We start from the raw sequence: 13,994 nt of genomic DNA, 5'->3' as shown, positions 1-13,994 counted from the left end.
ATAAGCACTATTGGATTTAAATGGCAAAAAAGCTTCTGATGTGCAGCTGGCCTACTATTTAGATTCAATTAATCATATTGGCATGCCCCTCATCAGTGCTTTGTGAGCTGTTTCCTTCCGCTACCGCATCGATTACACTAGCGTAATTCTTGTTACTATGGCCCTGTGTGTTGTGTGAGTTGCTATTTGTGAATGGTGATATGTCCCTATGCCAGCATGCACAGGGGTATCCAGGACTTGTTGGACAGTACGTGAGGGTATGCAATACAATTACTTTCATAGTACATGGGTGCCACTGTGCCCATCCACCCCTTCCACTGTCCTCCTTCTCTCCCCCACGGCATTGACTTTGGTCATGATGTCCTTCTATATCTCCTTTTTCCTTGCCAAGGTGACGGTGGAACTCAAGAAGAGTTCCTGCTGGTGTTGCGTCACCTCTTCAACCAGTACCTGGATCTCCATTGGACTGAACTTGGGGTTCTTCTTCCTCTTGGCCTTTCCTTGGGTCTCTGCCTGGCCTTCCTGGGTGTAGTTTCTGCCCTCTGCACTTGTCCCTGGCTGCTCACCATCTTCTACAGGGTTCTGCATTGTTCTAGGTAATGTTCTCGGCTTAGCTGGCGTTTTTCGGGTCGCTAACGCGTAAAATGCAAGCGTGGGGCCTATTGGCTTGCGATATTTATTGCTGATTGTCCCAACGTAATCTTTTTTCACGCTAGCGTGCGTCACGTTAGCGACGTCACGCTAAATCTATCTCCTCCTTTTTTCACCTGGAATGGAAAATATCGCCGGCTACCGACATATTGATAATACGTCGCTACAGTGGCGATAGAAACTGGCGATGCGCGGCGATAAAAAAACTAACGCTAAACGAGGTTTGCAATAAATATCGCCTCTTGTTGATAATATCCCCCTAGGTTTCAAGATTACCTTACTTAGTAAAGACTTGCATGAATATTTCAGCAGAATGTTTGTAATTGTATTTGTATAGCACTTCTTACCCATATTAAAGTGCCAAAGTAAATTCTGAAATAAATAGATTGCTACACGAAAAGGAAGTGCTTGTTGAATCAGGTAATGAGATCTAAAGTGCATCGGTATTGTGTGTGAATGACCAATGCGGTGCTTTTTTATTGTTTTGAGTCGCAGCACTTAGTGTAATGGTGGGAAAAGAGTGAAAGATAGAGTGTGCACAGTTAATCTGTTCTATGCAGGTCCTTTATAGAATTCTGGGAGAATACTGGAGCATCAGCCCACATTCTGTATTTGATAGAGCAATAAAGACAGATGCTCTGTATATTTGTAGGGTACTATTGAGGGTGAGATCAGCAGGGGTGACCTATAGCAAGTTATCCCTAATGTAAGTCATTTCTGATGCAAGGGGAGTTTGTAATGCTTCAAAAAGGCCCAGTCCTGTGAAGGATAAAAGAAGCATCTGCAGGTATAGACAATATAAAAGTCAACAAAGATGCAAATCTTTATTGGATATCAAGAGTGTATATTGGTTTAACTGCTTAAGAGTTGTGGAGTTGTATGATTGAACAAAGCATGCCCTTACCACGCATGCTTAAACAATGAGGTAATTTCAACGACTGCATCTTTAACCCGCGTGACTTTACCCTGCATGTGCTTTTACCATGCATGCCTTTACACCAAAGAAGTAAGGATATAGCCAGTAAGTATAAAGCATTTTATTAACTACTGGTGGGCATAAGTAGGTGGTCATAGTTAGGAAGTTATTTCTACAGGATGTACATGTTTTGTTTTGCCAATAACTTTGGCGCCGTTTGACGCATCCCCATGAAATTTTCAAAAGTAGTACAACGCTCACTTCAGCTGCTGCCTTGAAAGAGTCTGGGTTATCCTCCACGTGGGGACCGAGAAAACGAGGGGTACCAAAAAGTGTTTTCCCCATACAAATTCCCATAACTTTTTTAGTCACGACTACAGCTCGAACTGCTCAATGGAATCACACCAAAATTGAAAGGTATCTGTTGGTTCAAAAAGCAACCTATTTGTGAATTGGTGTAAATGAGTTCAGTAGTTCTTGAGATATTAATAAGAAATCAAAATTTCTTCTGAGAATCCGACAGTCCCTGTGCTGAAATCTGATTGGCTGCCAACACTTCAACCAGGAAATGTTGGCCTTCATTTTTTTTTTTTTAAAAAGGGGGCAGGGTACGAACACCATGACTTCAAAGCCTTGGTCTTGGGGTCCCCGATGGAACCCGCCATGGGGAAAATCACTTTAAAAAAAAGATTTTGCCATGGAAATGCAACAGAGCCGCACATCTGAGGCAAAAATAAAAACAATAGGTGCGGACTCCGTCCTTGTTCGTAAAAAAAGACCACGGGTAGGCCAGGTCCTGCGGGCATGACACATGTAGTAAATATAAAAGGAGGGGGGGTGCACGTGGCCCCCCTCCAATGGCATTTTTATGCCCTGGGGACCACCACCTCACCGTGGCTACATATTCATACAGGGGGGCCATGCAGACCCCCCAAGGCCCTGGGGACCACCACCTTCCCGGAGCTTTTTTTGAAAAAAGGAGGGGTGCAGCATGGACCTGCCTCCTAGGGCTTTTAGAAGCCCCAGGCACCACCTCCTCCTCGGAGCTAAATAAACAAAATGAAGTGGGTCTGCATGGACCTCTGGCCCCAGAGACCACTACCTCCCTGGGGTCAAATTAAAACTGTACTCATGGAGGGGGGGTCGCGTGGCCCCCTTGCCTGGCCATATATGGCCCCGGGGACCACTACTACCTCCCCGGGGCTAGCCCGTGCAGATCAAAGGAGAGAGACACATGGCCCTCCTTTGGAGCCATATGGCAATGGGGACCGTTACCCCCCAGGGCTGGTTACTGCTATGTCCTGGGTTGTCCACCCCAGGGACATAGCTATTTGCTTCCAGCTTGGCGCGAGCTGCGACAGCTCCCACCCAGTTAAAGCAAACTCTCCGGTTCCAGTGGGTGGGAGTTGTCTAAGTGCTTTCACCTGCTGGAAGCGGAGTTTTCATCTCTTTCTCTGCCCGTAGACATGGGAGCAGGGACAGAGATGAAACGATTGCTCCTGCATGGAAGGAGCCGTCTTTCCAGCAATGCCGGCACCTGCAGGAGGCGGGAAGCAGGCTGGGAATGCGGGAGCCTAAGGCTATCCCTCGTGGTCCCGGGGAAAAGAGATGAAAGAGGCAAAATAAAAGTCAGAAATGAGCAGAAATAGGTAGAATAAAAGTCAGAAAGAGGCAAAATAAAGGTGAGAAATGAGCAGAAAGAGGGCAGATAAAGGTGAGAAATGAGCAGAAAGAGGCCCAATAAAGGTCAGAAAGAGGCAGAATAAAGGTCACAAATTAGTAGAAAGAGGCAAAATAAAGGTTAGTAATAAGCAGAAAAAATCAAGGTAAAGTTGAGAAACGAGCAGAAAGAGCCAAAACAAAGGTCAGTAATGAGCAGGAAGTGGCGAAATAGAGATCAGAAACGAGCAGAAAGAGGCAAAAAAAAGGTCAGAAACAAGCAGAAAATGGCAAAAAAAATGCTCAGAAATTAGCAGAAAGGCAAAATAGAGATCAAAAACAAGGAGACAGAGACAAAATAGAGCTCAGAAATGAGCAGAAAGAGGCAAGATAAAGGTCAGAAATGAGCAGAAAGAGGCAAAATAAATGATATGATATGATTTATAATGTGCACAAATGCCCAACGGCATCTTAGAGCTGAACGAAACTGTAGGGAGCAGACTAAAGCAAAATGCGTGAGAATCACTGGTTAAATAACACGGTTTTGAGGCTTTTCGTGAAAATCATGAGTGAGGGTGCTGGTTTCAAAGTTAGTGGCATACTGTTCCACTGACTGGCTGAGCCTGAAGAAGCTTCTCCCCCCCACGCCCCACCCAAGTAGCACGTTTAAAGGAGGCAACCTTCAACAGGTTGGCTTAGCCAGAGCATAGTGCTCCACCAGGAATATACCGCTCAAAATTCTTCGTAAAGAAGGTAGGGGCCTTTCCATAAAGAGTTTTACAGGTTAGACAAAGAGCCGTAAAAGTAATCCGATGGCAAACCAGAAGCCAATGCAGTTGTCTAATAAAGGCCCTAGCTGATTGTTGTTTAGGGATTCTTAGAAGAATCGAGCAGCCGCATTCTGGAAGGTCTGCAATTTTTTAAGTGGAACTTTTGAAAGACTTAAATAGAGGCTGTTGCAGTAGTCCAGTTGTGACAGAATAAGAGCGATGACCACTCCTGTTAGTAGGTCAGCTGGAATAAATGTTTAAATTTTCTTTAAAATCTAAGGTGATAAAGAAGAGGATGAGGTGATCTGATTGATTTGATCTTTGTATTTTAGTTCACTGTCCAAGAGAAACCCTAAATGTTTTACTTTGGGAATTGGCTTGGATGCTATGCCTATATGAGATGGCCACCAGAGGGGAGACCAAATTGCTGGATTGTTCCCGATTTGGATAACTTCTGTTTTTGAGGAATTAAGCCTCAAGCAATGAGCGGCCATCCAATTGCTCACTGCCCTCATAAAATTGTTAAACGTGACACCGGCACCGCTTTCATTTCTTGTCAAAGACACTATGATCTGAGTGTCATTGGCGTAAAAGGCAGATGACAACCCAAAAGATTTAATCAGAGCGGCAAGTGGGTGATGTAAAGATTAAACAAGGTGGGGGACAGGGAGGATCTCTGAGGAACCCCACACACAAAGCAAAAAGTTCCTGAGTCAAAAGCACCAAGTGACACCACTTTTTGCCGTCCTGAAAGAAAGGATTTAAGCAGTGCCGATGCTATGTCTCTTATCCCTAATTCTCTCATACGGTCAATTAGTAATTCGTGGTTGACCATATCGAAGGCTGCAGAGAGATCCAACAGAATCAAAACTGCATTGCCTCCGCGGTCGAGAGATGAACAAATTTACTCAGTGGCAGTAAGCAGGGCAGATTCAATGCTATGGTTTGCCCTGAAACCAAACTGTGTGTCATCCAGGAGATGATTGTCCTCCAAGAAGGAGTAGAGTTGCCTATTCATTAATTTTTCTGCTACTTTAGCCAGAAAGGGAAGTCTTTGAATAGGCCGATAGTTGTTGGGATCAAGAGGATTAAGCGTGGATTTCTTTAAGAGGGGGAGGACTGACGCTGTTTACCAAATGGTAGGGAAAACGCCAGTATTAAACAAAGTAGAAAAAATAGTAAAAAGGTATTTTACTATGACTTCAGGAGCTAAACGAAATATCTTGGTGGGCACTGGTCAGCAGGACATCCAGCTTTAAACTGCTGGATGAGTTTGATAATCTGTGCCACTGAGGGGGTATTAAAATAACTAAGGCTGGTTAGCTTAGGGCTAGGATGAGATGTTCCTTTTGACCGGTCACAGTTAGTGAAATCATGGAAAATATTAAGCACATTATCCTGGAAAGTGCTGGATAGGGAATTACAAAAGTCTTGATTGATGAATGCTGTGTCTGTTTGTATAGGAGTGGTCAGTTGTTTTGTGGTCTGTAATAGAGTTTTGGGGACATTGCTGGCAGCTTTTATTTGTGATGTATAGTATTTGAATTCTTTCCTCCAAAATTGATTGTTTGTAATTACTTAGGCACGCTTTATATTAGTCTCTCTCCGCTCTACTATATTTTGACCGCTACATACGCTCTTGTCTGCGGCATTCTCATTTAATTATCTTAAGCGAGTCATTTAACCAAGGTGGTAGGACATTTTATAGGATGTATTAAGGCTTCTGACAGGAACAATGACATTGAGGGCTGAGATAAACCAGTTATGATAGTACACTGCCATCCAATCTGGGCTAGAATCCTTGATAGAAAGTGATTGAGAGAGTTGAGAGCCCAGAACAGCGGATTGGATTTTATTCCATGGCCCAAAAAACTGATTCTGGGTCCTGGGGGGAATGTAATGTGGATTTTGATTCCATAGTACAGCATGATGATCTGTCCAGGTTAGTGGCCAGGTATGAGTATAATTAATGTTGGGGTTGTTTGTAAAAATACCATCCAACTGATGGCCGGCTGTATGTGTGGGGCCTTCCACTATATGGGCTAGACCAAGGCCCAACACAGTATCTATCAGGTGCTCTGTGTCAATGTTCAAACAATTTTCCAAGTGCAATTTGAAATCCCCCAAGACTGTAAAATGATTCTTCAATTGACATAATTCCAGTACTTAGCTGATTTTATCAACAAATAGAGTTTTTGACCCGGGGCGGGCGGTAAATCAGCAGGCCATTTAACGATTGAGTTTTTGAGACCTCAATGTTAAAAATTACTGCTACAGTGCCATCAATACAAACTGGGTTGAACACTGCTTGCAGATGTTGTCTATAGAATACTGCAAGCCCCCCTTCCCTTTTAATAGGTCTGTCAAGACAAAATACAGTGAAGCCTACCGGTGTGGCCGCAATGATTTCAGGGCTGGATAGATAATCTCACCATGTTTCTGTGACGAAGAGCAGTGCTGATTAGAGATCAGATCAAAAACCTCCAAGTGGTGGTTTATTAACGATCTAGCACTAATAAGGGCAAAGAGCAACGATGAGCCATCGTTTTGGGGGTGAGTACTAGCCACCAGGTTTTGCAGGTAATGCTCTAACAATACATAACAGAAATGAGCAGAAAAATGCACCAACCAAGTCATAAAGATGCACAAAGAGGGAAAATAAATGTCAGCAACAAGAAGAAAGAGGCAAAATAAAGGTGAGCAGATAAAAGGCAGAAAACAAGAAGAATCCATTCAGGCACTCAAGCACCTACTCACAGAACAACTCAAACACTTTCACAGCCATTCATATACCCAGTCACCCATGCACCCACTCACAGATGAACACTGGCACTTACTCCCACTCACAGACACAGTCAGATGCTCATGGACGCACTTACAGAATGACTCATACTCTCTTTCACCCACTCAGATCTACTCAGAGACTCACACACTGACTCACAGACCCTCTCAGAGATCCACAGACCCACTCAGACACTCATATACCCACTTACAGCCCCACTCATACTCTCTCACACCCACTTACAAACCTACTCAGACACTCATGCACTCACTGAGACACTCATGCACTCACTCATACACTCCGTGTTCGGGTTATTTACAGTTAGGAAATACATTTAAAAAAAAAGTTACAGGAACCTTATAGTTAATAGAATTTAAAAAAAGTAGAAATTCACCGTAAAAACCACAGGTTACAGGGACGTTATAGTTAAGAAATATAATGAAAAAAAAACCTTAGAAATTCACTGACTAAAACAAAGGTTACAGGGTTGTTAAAGTTCAGCTCAGATTTCACTCGTACAAAAACAATGAAATTTAGCAGTTATAGTTACTCGAGCTAACTATAACTTACACCCCTGCAATGCACTGCTTATGACTGCACATATTACAACACTCATGACATCACTGATGATATCTCAAATGACATTACTGATTACATCATCCACAGAACCACCCACACATCTACTCATACCCCCATACAATCTCTCATATGCCCCCTCACCTCACACACCCACACAGCCACTCATCTACCAAGTACAATAGGTTGTGTAAGTACCATACAAGTTCTTATACAATCACTCACTTTTCCATAGAGCCACTCACACACCCACTCACTCACCCATACAGCCTCTCAATAGAGCCACTAACTCACCCATACAACCACTCACACACTCACTTATACACCCAAATAGCCACTTACATACCCATTCACACATTCATACAACCATTTACACGTCCACTCACTCACCCATACAGCCAATCCCACACACACTCACTCTTCCATATAGTCACATACACCAACTTACTTAACACACACACTCATACACCTGTACAGTCTCTCAGACACCTACTAACACACCGATACCCACAGTCTCACAGCGCCTCACATAAACTATGTAAACAATAGAATCACTCAGTAGTACACAACGTATGGAAATGTAACTTTTGTGGTACCTTAGTATATACATTTAACACACAAAAACATTCAGAAAACACTCACATTCACTTGATGATGTCATCAGTGATGCCATTTGAGATGTCTTCAGTGATGTCATCAGTGATGTCACTGACCATGTCTGAGTGATGTAATATGTGAGGTAATAACTAGTGCCAGGAATTGGTTTTGGGGGCGGGAGGAGCCTCCCTGGCCATGGGCAAGTGCGCCCCCTCAGAAAAAAGTCTATCAGCTCCCCCTGGGAGATGGAAATCAAGGGTCTTGCCCCCAGTCTGCCCCCAGGGAGCAGAAAGTGCACTAGACACAAGAAATGTTTTTATTTGAAAAATGGGGTTTGGCGACCCACCCTGGCAGGAGGCCATGCCTCCACTCCAAAAACACAATATGCTCTCTGCCCCCACTGATACTAGGTATGTGTAAGGGTTCCCCTAAAAAACTAAAATGGAAAGAATGTCAAAAATCATACAGGACACCAAAGTATATATTGTTTTTATAAAAGAAAAAGGGATGAGGTGGCCCGCTGCAGAACAGGGAGAAAATATGCTATAATACCACGTTATCTGCCTTTCTGAGGTGCAGAACTTTGAATAATACACTAATAAAATGCTCTATAAATTCAGCATCAAGGTAATTATATTTATAGGTGGTTGAAGTACCACGCATAATTACAGCAATCAAGCCATCATTTTTTTTTTTACTCTAGCTTAATCATCACATTATATACCTAACCAGTATTTATTCAACAAGGAAGTTTTATAGTTCAAAGAAAAAAAAGTTTTCATTCGATTTCAGATTTTGATTAGCCTGCTCTGGCTCTTCAACATTGCTTCCAAATTCCACAGCATATTTCGGACACAGTCAATATCTTCACCAGGAATCCTTTCCTCTCCACCCATATCTACACAGCCATGGTATTCTGCAATGTCGGTGACCTAATCTCTGATTTTCTTCTTGACCCTTTTTCATGGATCCTGGCCCTGTCTGTCAACTCCCATGGGCTCCTAGCTCTTGCAGGCACATCTCTCATCCCTTCTGACACAACCTGTACACGGTTTCTAAGTAACTCTGCTTATCAGACCGCCGAAGAATGCAGAGGACAAGTTTTCAAAGCTTCACTAGACAACCATTTCATCAGATACAGTGGGAGTTCTCAGACGTCTACCTGAGTGGGTTGGATATGACAGCACTTGTACAGATTAATGAGGTGGAACACTTCCTCCAAAGGTCATGAATTTGGAAAAGTCAAGCCAAGCAGTGAGACCATTGTCCTTACTCAAAAGGAAGGATTCCTAATCTCCCTTTGGGGAGCGCATTCATTTTGTTTGAAGAGGGACATGAAAGTATTGGACTCCTTTCTAATTGTTCAGTAAGAAAAAGACGCATGGTATCCAGAAAGTTTGTCTTTTTAGAGTACCTGTCGTTGAAAAAGATGGAAAAAAGAAAAAAAGTGCATTATTTAGAAGATGACGACTCAAAAGCCGATGCACTTCTTAAAATATTCAGCTTACATCCTAATCAACCAACGATTTATTCTGTGGATCAGGCTAAGCAAAAACAAAAGGTGAATCTTCCCTTTCAGGGCAGTCAGTACAAGAAACAAAGACTCATGAGGCATAGGGAAGTCTGAAAACACAGGTATTAACTCAAGTGCCAAAGCAGCCATGCCCTTAGGAGCGTTCATTTTATTTTATTTGAAAAAAATCACTCGTTTTTCACAACACACAGGCGTGATTCCGCCCCAATGCACTCACAGTATAATAACGTTTTGATAACCAACTGTTTGATAACATTTTTGTTTCACATTAAACAACTTTCCTCTTCATATGTATTTTATACTTAGTCTCTTTCTACAGAACTTGATATCAAAATATAACGCACACACACAAAAAACCCACAATCTTAACGCCACGTAAAACAAACAGATTACATAAACCTCACACTCGGTTTTGCTTAAAGAGCGGCACTAACTTTAAAGTCAGGAACACATGGTGTTTGCTCCTAATTTTAAATCAAGGGTTCTGGACAAATTGCACTGCCCAGATTTTTCCGTATATGGGGCCTTATTTATGAAAGCCTTGCACCACCGATGCGTCACTTTTTCCCATGTTAAAAGTGACGCACCGGCGGCGCAAGGCCTTCATAAATAAGGCTCATGCAGTTTATCCCAGTGCTGCACTCAGCACACAAATCAGAGCTTTAAGTGGGGTACCATGTGGTAAAACCAGTTCCACAGTCTGTTCCCACGTGTTGTTTCCCATTGCGCGGGGGTGCTCAAAATCTGCGCAAACAGTGACCGGAGCCAACCATCTAATGGTATTTCCCAATGTGGTTTTTGCACCCGATATTTTGCACGACCCTCAGAATGAGACCAGTAATAGATTGTAAAATCAGTTTCAACAGTGCCAGCCAACAACGTTCTCATCACAGAGACTCAACAAAACAGAACATATTACAGGCATTCAATACAGTAGAGAAATATCAGATAATCAGTTACTACATTACTTCCCACAAATCACCGGTATACACCACTTGCAAACTCAGCAGCTTCATCTCAGAAACACTCAACACGGCACAGATATTCCAGAGAGCCCACCATCCAGTAAAGTTGCAGCACACACGTGCATCAATATTAATTAATTAATTAACTAACTAACTAATGTGACACTCATGTGTTGTCATCCTTCATGGTCTCCTGTCACTGAAACTCATAATACACAGAAGGCAAGGGCCAGCATCAGATGTTGACAGAAAAGGGCCGTACCTTAAAGTGCTTGCAGAAAATTTGATAATCTACCATCAAGAGATAGGAACCCAGCAGGCAGCACGTTCTAGAATTTTGGTGGCTGGTAGTGACGAGAATGTCCTCCCACACTAGTCTCATGGACTTTGGGACAGATGTATCAACGCTGTGTATCAGTGCAAAGTCCCAGAAAGTGACGCATAGTCTTTATTAATTATTTACTTTCCAGCATAACACGTTTTTGGCGCTGAGAGTTATCTAAAAGCCATGCTAATAGCGCATTTGACTGTTTTGCACATTTGGTATATGGACATTCCCATTCTACCACTGATAATTTTTTACGCAAACCTATATCTACTGACATTTGCAGACAGGGCTTTGTGCCAAACAACATGCCTACTTGAGGAAGGCGCAACGTAGGAGAAAAGGTTATTTCTCCAAACATTTCAAATTTGTCAAGTGTGCGCCATTATACAACGTATGAATAATTTTAAACTGTGACTGAGCCTAGTATTTTATACTGGAAGGGAACTTTTCCAGTACAAAAGCTATGCTAGACATCACACACATATGTTTGCACTAAGGTGCAAAGGTGCATGTCTGCGCTAGGCAGCCTGAAAGTGCACCAGTGCTTGAGAAGAGAACAGCAGTGGCATATCTTAGTATATACGACGCTGTCCTGCTCGCTCCCCCTCATGAAACACAGTGTAGCAAATGTGGTTGCTGCGTAGCATTGCCTGAAACATTGGTACATCTGCTCCTTTGTAAGCTAAGTGAAGAATGTGAGAACGACAGTGTCTGTTGAAAGAGTGGAGAAAAGAAGAGCTAAAGCCAGATGCATGAAAGGGTTTTGCCTATTCTGTGTCTATGGGAAAATGTGTTCATGCATATGGCCCAAAGTCTTGAAGAGCCTGAAAGGACATTGCCTTAAGGACATCTCTAATCGCCAGAGGGTGCAAGTGGAGAGCATCAATCAGGAGTGGCCCGTGTAGGTAAGAGCGGTGGAGCAGGGTGGGAGTACTCGACAGACGAGAACGAGGGAAAATGTAATATTTATTTAATTTTCCCTTGTCACCGCCTGTCGAGTCCCCCCCACTCCGCCCCACCGCCGCACTGTTCTTACCTGCACGGGCCGCTCCTGGCTTCAATGTGGCATGACACAGACTGATGACATTAAAAGCCACTTGTCATGTGTGCCAAGCATTTTGGAAAATCTGAAAATGAAAAGCATGTATTTGGGAAGCCTCAGATTCAAGGTATTCCTCTTATCAATGTGAGAAAGTCAAGTGCTGGATAACATATTTGCAGATGCACAAAAAGAATAGAATGCAATTTTTCATGATGGCAGCTCTCCCCCACAGTACCTGCATCCAGCTTCACATCAGAGTCACTTCCACCAGTTCCATCATACAGTCCTGTAGCTAACTCTACCACATAGGCCCCTCAGCCAGCACTATCTACTTTCCCAGTAGCCAGGCCATCTCTGAATACCTGTGGTCATTTCCACTTCATTGTCCCTCTAGTTGGTTACATCCATCTGTCCCTGCAGCCAGCAATGTGTGAAACCAGCTCCATTGCACACTCAGTCATTTTTAGGTCTCGCCAGAGCCAGCGCATGTGCTAACCTGGCGAGACATTTTGTGAGTGGGGGCTTTAGAAATGCGACCCCAGCTTTTTGGATGGCATAGACCGTGCGGTTACGCGCAGAATGACGAGCGGAGGGACCATCTGGCTTTCTTCTCTCATCATGGTGCGCGCACATCGCACACCACTCGCCAGCAGACGTGCCTCCTTTTTTTTTTTACAGTTAGAGCCACCTTCGAAACCAGCAATCTTGATTTCATGTCGCATCTCTTTCTTTTAAAACTCGGTATTAAAACTATACAAATAAACGTAAAGTTTCATATCGTCTGGAGTTGAAAAACATGCTCTTTCCTGCAGCATGATGTTGTTTCCCAAAACGGCTGCTGCATTAGCTTTGCCACATTTTAAGGAACACCGAATACTGAATCTTGCGCGTACATGTACAAGTGTTCCTCAGGCAGCCACTGGGTGGAAATAGAGAGGTGCATATGTGAGGTGACTGGATTCCCCACAAAAGTTTGCATTTAGGAAAGACGGGCAGACAAGGTACTACTGTTCCCCCTGGTAGCATGAAGCCATAAATTAAACATGATACTCAAAGATGCAAATCATAAAGGTTATCTCCCTATTACCAATTGTGAGCTTGTTTCTCTTATCAATGCTAAAGACGACCGAAGGCACGCGACTTTAGATAATGTGGAGTCGGCGCTTGATACCTGCATCTGCAAAAGCTACAGGAGACCGATTTTATTCGATGATACAGTCTTTCAACCTCTGCGACCTTGGAAATACTGGCGCTTGCATGTTTGTATTATCTACATTGGGACAGCCTAAGTCGTAATTAATATGGCCGATATAAGCTGTCAAAAGCATTCAGCTAAATATAAGAATGTTTTTGCAGTGCCTTACTTTACAAAACATCAGTCGGTGAAAACAATAAAGCTGTCCCTAGGCATTATCTAAAACAAGAATCGGCAAAGCCAATAGGTCTCGCCTTTGGGACCTTATAAGTGCTTGACCATGCAACAGTTAATGTTGTTGCACTAAGGATATTGTGCTGCATAACTAAAAACTAATAAGGTCCCGAAAGCGAGACCTTTTGGCTATGCCAATGCTTCTTCTTACTGCCGGCTCTATCACCCACCTGATGCAATCAGCTCCTTTATACTGGTAGTACCATTGAGCAGAGTGAGTGAATCGCTCAATTCCATAATCTCCACAGCCAGTGAGGTTCCACAATTTCTGAAGCCAGTTCCAATCAAAGGGGCTTATTTACAAGCCCCTTGTGCCGCTGTTACGTCCCTTTTAATATGGGAAAAAGTGATGCACTGGCAGTGCAAGGGGCTTGTATATAAGCCTCATAGTCCTTTAAAACAGTTCCCTCTCATAGTTCAATCTATACCTAGAACAAGATCCATTCTACCATTCATGTTGTCACCTCCAGCCAATGGACCCACAACTATCTCCAACCCACAGTCTCTGCATACCCGCTCTGACTTAGAGCCCCAAGAGCCAGAGAGAGGAATGAATCCATGCCTGGGATATTTACAGAGGCAACAAAACATTAAAAGCTGTAGGGCACACTCACGCCAGTGTATCTGCTGGCTAATTCAGGGAGATTCTCAGCAGCCATCATTCGCATGAATTCTCCACACAGGAAACTAAGAGTAAAAGTCACAGTCATTCACATTTCATATGTCCATCCTCTATATCCAGGGG

The sequence above is a fragment of the Lissotriton helveticus genome, chromosome 6, assembly GCF_964261635.1.
Source record: "Lissotriton helveticus chromosome 6, aLisHel1.1, whole genome shotgun sequence".
NCBI lineage: Eukaryota > Metazoa > Chordata > Amphibia > Caudata > Salamandridae > Lissotriton > Lissotriton helveticus.
Note: the sequence above shows the minus strand (reverse complement) of the source record.